Below are 8,179 nucleotides of genomic sequence, written 5' to 3'. Positions count from 1 at the left end.
TGTACCATGGGGTCTTGTCAGAAGAGTGATGAAGTTTGATTTAGTGTGTGTTAATTTGAAGAAAGAAGAAGGAATTAATCACAAAAAAAATGGAGAAGAATTTGAATGCTTCACTCTTTGCAGAAATTGCAAAGAGAATGTTTTTCTCTCTATATTCCTTCACACACCATTACACTGTGCATAACAATTAGTTATACATAAGGATTCCTACAATCTCAAACAAAAATGATCTCAGCCACACATCTAGCTAAGTTCAAGGATCCTTCCATATGTCACTTAAACAGAATTACAATATGAGCCCTACACTTGGTGAAATTAACCAAAGTGGATACACAACTAAATACAAGGCTTATTTATCCTAAACTCATATTTGCTCAATGCTTATACATTAACACTCCCCTTTAAGCTTTGAGCTGATATGACTCCAAGTTTATCTCAAAGGTAGTTGAACCTTTCCTTCGGTAAAGTTTTGGTAAAAATGTCTGCCACTTGATCTTTGGTAGGACAGTAGACCAAATCGATAATTCCCAGCTGTAAAGCATCTTTGATGAAGTGATACCTTTTATCAATGTGTTTTGTTCGCTGATGGAACACTGGATTCTTAGTTATTGAAATTGCAGATGTATTGTCACATTGCAAAAGAGTTGCTTCTGTTTGTAGCTCCCCAAATTCCTCCATAACAAATTTGAGCCAGATAGCTTAAGTTGTAGCTTCTGATACACTAATATACTTTACCTCCGCAGTTGAGAGTGCAACACAATTCTACTTAATAGATGCCTATGAGAAGACTCCACTTCCAAATAAGAATGCATAACCAGATGTGCTTTTGTTATTATCAATGGAACCTCCCCGGTCATTGTCACAATATCCAATTAAGACTGCCTTCTTGCCTTTCTCATACTTCAAACCATAATCCAGCATCCCTTTAACATATTTGAGCACTCTATTGGTTGTCCTATAGTGTTTACTAGCAAGATTGCCCGCGTGATGTTGTGGGTTTCAAAGCTGTATAAAACGTGTCAAAATCCTAAATGGAAACATATACTTGTAATGAGGAACAACATAGGTTTCCAGGGATGGAGTACTTTTTATATAAATGTGAAAATTTATTTTTAATCTTATTTACAATGAGCAACAAAATTGACCGAGGGTGGAGTAATATTTACATGAGTAACAAAATGTGTCCATGGGCAGGGTTCTGCATTAGGTAGAGCTTTCTCCTTTCTTCTCACATGTAGGTTTTGTTTTGTCTGTTACATAATTGGAAAAAACAGAAAGTTGTTAATGTACGTGAATAACAGTCTTAGTGCAAATGAGAGAACAAAACTTAAACAAAGGAATAGCATATGCTGTGAAGAGGCTGTTAAAACTTGTAAGAGTCAATCAATAACAACAACTTCAATTAATACATAGTTTGTTGTAATAGGCACATGAACATATTCAAAAGAAAATTCTAGTTAAACCTAGAAAGTTTTGTATTGAGGATTGTAGGTTTATCAATGAAGTAGAAGATGGTGGAAAAACTCGTATGCTTCCTCTGTCCTATTAAAATCTGATGAATAAATTGTAGCCTAATAATTAACAGAACTCCTCAATTAATCAAGACATGTTCAAATTCACACTAAAATAATAATTGGTTCCGGACCCACGATTCATCAAAATTCATGAATTATGACCCAGATTTTGAGATATTCATGTGAGGGTTTTCTTACATGCTTCTTTTTCTGTGTATGAAAACTAAAAGTCAAACACTGTCAGTAAAATGAATGCAAATTATACTAAAAACAGTGAGAAAAAACAGAAATTATATATAAATATATATATATATATATAGAGAGAGAGAGAGAGAGAGAGAGAGAGAGAGATGGCAGAAGCAAAAAGCAACAATGATAATTGGAAGAACGGACATACTATACATATCTCCTTTTCTTTTTCCCAATTTATATTTACTTTTCCCTTCTCCTCCTTCAAGGGTCTCTTTACTTTCATGGTTAACTTTTTACTGTAATTGTCTTTTATCCATGATGAAAAGCACTTCTAATGCTAATCTCCTTGTTGGCTCAAACCATGTGGTATATTCAATCCTTTTAGGCATATCTACCATGGTCGTCTAAAATAAGGGATGAAGAAGGATGATGGGAGCAAGAAATAAAGAAATGAAAACAACTTAAATAAAATGTTTTTACCCTTCATTTTGTGCAGTCTTTCTATTACATTTCTTCTTCTAGATTTCTCCCATGTATTTCTACTTCCTCTGTAACGCAAAAATGAAAAATAAAAACTAAAGATATGAAATGCTTATAAAATAGGCCATACATTTTCATGTCCTAGATAAAGTTCCATGTTAATGGCATTACTGACCGTAATCTTTATGGGCATAATGGCTGACGTACTGGTGCGAGGATATGTTGGTTGGAACTCAAGGAGTACTCTGTTGGTTTTAGAGCCAGGTCTTCCCAAGGTACATGGATATACAAATCCTACCTGGAGACTGCATAGGAAGGATAATGCATTCAAAGACGTTAGTAATTCACTTTATAATGAGTTACATATTTGATATTTGTGTCAAATTCGTATGAGCAGTACTTCTAATTGTGTGTATGTGCGTTTGCGCGTAAATGTACTAAAATTAAACTCAGGTTCAAGAAGATATAGAATATGCTGGAAGTCGTTACCAACAGAATTCACAGAGGATTCACTTTATGACCCGCCTAGTGCTGATGGAACCGAAACTGTGATCATCGTTAAAAGCAGCCTTCAGGTGAGTCTTACGAATTGCAGACTAAGCAATGAGATTTATGATGTATTCAGATATCTCAACAAATTCAGTTAAAAAAAAAAATTATATTCCAACAGAAATAATATTGAAAACACAAATTTGAAAACCCAATTGCCATAACAAATAATGCAATTATTACCTTGCAAGAGGAGAACAGGGTGAGTATTGAAATCGGAGCAGCCTTCTCGACAACCTCATATGGTAACTTGTTAATCCCTTCATCAGAATCACACATTATCTAGTACCAACCAAACCAAACAATTAACTAAAAAAACCATCAACAACAACAACCAAGCTTTATCCACTTGGGGTTGGCTTAATTAAAAAATCCAAAACTTATAAAATTTAAACCCTAACTATTGGGAATTTAGATTGCAGGCAACCAACCTCTACTTGTTTTCTGCTCGTTTGCGTTCAAGTTGCAGACTTTTAGTGGACGCCATCTTGATGGAAAGACTCGTTTGCGCTCATGACAAAAACAGTGCAGCAAAACCTCTAAACATGCCCAAATAAACAAACATTACGTTTAGCAAGTGGTTCATTGTTGAAGGCAACTGACAAATGCAACAAAGAAAAACTACAATCTGTGAAAAAAAAAACTAAAACTAAAATTTCAAGCAAGAAAAATGATGTTTTTTCCTCCTGTAAGGGACCATACCAGTATCCGATTCAATCGAGGGTTTTTGTCTTTTTTTTGTTTTTTAAACTTCTGGGTTTTTTTGCTCGAATTCTAAGACGACCCACGATGGTGGTGTCCATAACCCCTCTGTGGATTGTTGTGAATATTAATGGGGGTTTTGTTGGGTAAGCGTGGAAGCCCAAATGGGCGAGCTTGGTTGGCTGATAGCTGTGCAGAAATCAAACGATATTGGCGAGGATTTTCAAGATTCCGAATCTAAGGAAAGGAAAAGAAATCTACCTTTGGGGATGTCTGAGTGGTGGCGGTGGACGCTGGAAACGAGAGAGAACCGAAGAGATTTTTGGTTCTTGAGAGAGAGAGCTGGAAAGATCGAGATATCTGTACTGGAAGCAATAGAAAAGCTTACCGCGATGACCAACACGTGGCCTTATGCTTTCGAAAAGGGATAACGACAGCTGGAACTCAAGGACCATTATACCCACACGTGTACCACAGGGATAAAACTGCCATTTTACTGTTAAGATTGAAAAATAAAAGGGCAAACAAACAACAATACAGGGGCTAAAACGTCAAATCACTGTTAATGAACAGTGTTCATCAACTGAGTTTTAGTATATATAATTTGTAGGGCAATGCATATATCTAGCTAGTAAACTAGTTGCATACATCACATCCGGCCTTGTAGCAGTGAGGTATAACAAACTTCCCACTATTTTCCTATATTGCTCTTCACTTGCTACACCATTTCCATCATCTTTGCTTAATTTCTCAGTAGCAACAAGAGGGATGGAGACAGATTTGCACTCTTTCAAGCCAAATTTATCCAACAAGGAAGAAACATACTTCATTTGATGAATGAAAATGCTTGAATTAGTTTGTATCACTCTCATTCATAGGAAATGATGAAGGAGTCTTAAATCTGTCATTTCATATTTCACCTTCGTATCTTCTTTAAATTCTTTTAACATCTCTTCATTGCTTCTGGTATGTACTATCTCATCCACATATATAGACACAATTAAGATTTCTTTATCTCCCATTGTCTTAGTGTAGAGAGTTGATTCACTCAATCTTTTCTCAAATCCACACTGGGTGAAGTAGTTGTCAATCTCTCCATACTAGGCTCTAAGTGCCTGTTTTAGTCCATAAAGGACCTTGTGCAATTTGTTGACCTTGTCTTCTTTGCCATCAATTACAAATTCCTCAGGTTGGTCAACATACACCTCTTCCTGTAGTTTTTCATTCAAAAATGCAGATTTAACATCTAATTGGTACAACTTCCAGCTTCTTTTTGCAGCAAAAGCAATCAAGGTTCTGATTGTATCCAATGTAGCAACTGGAGCAAAAGTTTCATTGTAATCGATTTCTGGTTTCTGCACATACCCCTTGGCAACCAACCTTGCCTTTTTCTTTTGTACTGAGCCATCCAAATTCAGCTCAGTTTTGAACACCCATTTCACTCCAATGACTTGCTTATCACTTGGCCTATCTACACGTTCCCAAGTTCCATTTTTCTCAATAACTGACAGTTCTTCTTCCATTGCTTTTATCCAGGCCTTATCTTATGCAGCTTCTTCATATTTCTCAGGTTCCACAATGCACAGATTACATTGTGCCAGAATGTCACTTATATTTCTCCACTTCACTGGAGTATGATCATAAGGCTGTGAGATCTTTCCAGACTCATGAATGATATTATCTTGTTCTTAAGCATTGGAAGGAGTACTGGAACTAGAGAGACTTCCTTTAATCTCACTCAACTCATGTGAATTCACACCAATCATATTTTCAGATTGATTCTGAATGTAGGTCACATCAACAAAATTCTCTGAATTTTCCTTCCAATTCCAGGACATGGTTTCATCAAAAACTACATCTCTTGACAAAATTAATTTTTTAGTGCATGGATCAAATACCCTGTATCCCTTTTCACTTGTTGCATATCCAACAAACACACCTTTGACACTCTTTGCATCGAGCTTTTGTCTTATCTCAGTTGGTACATGCACATAACAGAGCGATCCAAACACTTTTAAATGATCAATACCTGGTTTTCTGCCACTGTAGGTCTCAAATGGAGTTAGATTGCCAAGAGCTTTTGTAGGTGACCTATTTAGAATGTAAACAGTTGTATGTACAGCTTCTGCCCATAGAAAGTATGGCTTGCTTTTATCATGAAGCATTGCCTTAGCCATCTCTACAATTGTTCTGTTATTTCTCTTCACTACTTCATTCTGCTGTGGAGTATAGTCCATATATAACTGTCTTTGAATTCCTTCAGTCTCTAAAAACCTGTTGAACTCATTTGACACAAACTCACCCCCTCTGTCACTTCTTAGACACTTCACTTTGAAACCACACTGCAATTCCACCATTGGTTTGAACTTTCTGAAACAAGTTAAGGCCTCAGATTTGTGTCTTAGGAAATAAACCCATGACATCCTTATGTGATCATCAATAATATAAAATATTTGTTCTCATCAATTGATTCATTTCGCATGGGACCACACAAGTTAGTGTGTATTAGTTCTAGTGGACTACTTGCTCTCCAAGCTTGTTCTTTTGGAAACCAATCTCGATCCCAACTAGCATCCTTCACATACACCATCAACATCTTCGAGATGTGGAAGACCATGCACTATCTCATTCTCTCTAAGTTGCTTAAGACTTCTGAGATTGAGATAAGCCTCTTGTGCCAAGTTCAAGTACAAGGAATGATACTTGTCTTTAACACAATCTGATCATTATGCATCAAAAAACAGAGCATAACACCTATTCTCTTTCATTCTCACTTTTATAACCAATCTATCAAGTGATGATCCATCAAAAACACTATATACTTTTCCTCCAAATAGCAAGTAATATCCATGTTCATCCATCTATCCAACACTTAGCAAGTTCTTTTTCAACCCCGGTAAATACATCACTTCTCTGATATATTTCCTTCCTTTGGTTGTATCAATCACAAGAGATCCCATTCCTGCCACATTAACCAGATCACCAGTTGGCATTTGCACTTTTCCTGCCACATTGGTTCTCACATCAACAAAAAGATTGACATTTCCTGTCATGTGGTTGCTACATCCACTGTTAATGTACCAATTTCCGTTCACCTGTGCTTCAGTAGTTGCACAATTAGCATAAAATAGGTTACTAGATACCCCCATTTGATTTGCATTGTTAGCCTTTTGAATAACCTTACCCATAGTGCACTCCCTAGCCCAATGTCCAAATTTATCACAATTGTGACATTTGGATTTTCCCTTATATCTGCACTCAACAAAGTGAAACTTTAAGCATACTTTGCACTAAGGTTTTGTCACTTATTGATTCATGGAGAATGATGAATTTGCATTCTGTGCAGGACCCATAAATGACTTTTGCTAAAACTTAGGCTTTGAATCCCACTTCCTACCTTTTACATTCCAGTTCTTCTTAGACTTAAGACTATTGGATTAAGAGTTACCCCTATTTTGTTGCCCTTTTGAACTTACAGAGAATGAGGCAAATGCCTTATCAGTAGCATCAACAGTGTGCAAATCAAAACGTTGTTCCTAGCTTTTAAGAATTGCTAGAACCTTTTGTAATTCAACAGTCTATATACATTTTGTATTCTCAATCACAAGACAAATGGGATCATAGGGTTTGCTAAGACTGATTAAAACCTTTTGCACAAGTCTTTCATTCGATAACACTTCACCAAACGTCTTCATTTGGTTAATCAGTTCATTCAAATGTGTAAGATACCCAGATAATTTCATCGTCACGCATTCTAGTATACTCAAATTCACGTCGAAGATTTTGGAGTTTAACCGACCGTAACTGATCACCACCGTGGTATTCTCCATATAGCAGATCCTATGACATCTTCGCTAAATCGGCGTTGGCAATTCGACGGAATATTTGATCCGAGACTGCACTCTGGATAATACCCAGAGCTTTTGCATCTTGGATATATGCAGCCATTGTTTTCTCATCGTCTTCTTCTACTGAGCTTCCTTCAGCCTTCTTTTTCTTCTTTGAATCTGAGGTCGTAACCCCTTTTTCAACTAATTTCCATAACCCATGAGATTTGAAGATCATCACCATCTTGATTCTCCATAACTCGTAGTTCTCACCAGAGAAGATCAGAGTTCTCAGCTCAAAACTTCCAAATCCAGCCATCTCTTAGCTTAGATGATACGAACACGAATCGAAATCGGATTCTATGGAATTCCGACAACTTCACCTGAACCGAAACGAGCTTGAATGTAGCTCGATTGCTTCAACGTTGATGACGTTAGCTTCACAGTTTACGCCTAAATCTCAAATGATCGAACTTGGCTCTGAGGCCGTGATGAAGTTTGATTTAGTGTGTGTTAATTTGAAGAAAGAAGAAGGAATTAATCATAGAAAAAATGGAGAAGAATTTGAATGCTTCACTCTTTGCAGAAATTGCAGAGAGAATGTTTTTCTCTCTATATTCCTTCACACACCATTACACTGTGCATAAAAATTAGTTATACATAAGGATTCCTACAATCTCAAACAAAAATGATCTCAACCACACATCTAGCTAAGTTCAAGGATCCTTCCACATGTCACTTAGACAGAATTACAATATGAGCCCTACACTTGGTGAAATTAACCAAAGTGGATACACAACTAAATACACGGCTTATTTATCCTAAACTCAGATTCGCTCAATGCTTATATACTAACAAAGAGAAGATGAACAAACACATCTACTCCTTGTCCCTTGCAGCTGATAAGTACAGAAT

General features: G+C 36.5%; 1 long non-coding RNA gene across 5 annotated transcripts; it reads right to left on the bottom strand.

The window, feature by feature from the left end:
* Positions 1-1,067: 1,067 nt before the first annotated feature.
* LOC137735319 (uncharacterized) lies at positions 1,068-3,784 on the bottom strand. Of its 5 annotated transcripts, none has more exons than XR_011068629.1 (7): positions 3,699-3,784; positions 3,167-3,274; positions 2,919-3,017; positions 2,676-2,732; positions 2,362-2,491; positions 2,187-2,254; positions 1,068-1,224 (listed from the first exon to the last, which is right to left on the bottom strand). It is a non-coding gene; the product is annotated as an uncharacterized lncRNA (long non-coding RNA). The 5 variants fall into 5 exon arrangements; XR_011068630.1 differs by lacking the exon at positions 3,699-3,784 and adding an exon at positions 3,438-3,665; XR_011068628.1 differs by lacking the exon at positions 3,699-3,784 and having other exon boundaries at positions 1,068-1,250; positions 3,167-3,355.
* Positions 3,785-8,179: the final 4,395 nt, after the last annotated feature.

Source organism: Pyrus communis, chromosome 5, assembly GCF_963583255.1.
Source record: "Pyrus communis chromosome 5, drPyrComm1.1, whole genome shotgun sequence".
NCBI classification, from domain to species: Eukaryota; Viridiplantae; Streptophyta; class Magnoliopsida; order Rosales; family Rosaceae; genus Pyrus; species Pyrus communis.
The sequence above is the reverse complement of the archived record's forward strand: the minus strand, read 5'-3'. Positions and strand labels throughout refer to the sequence as shown.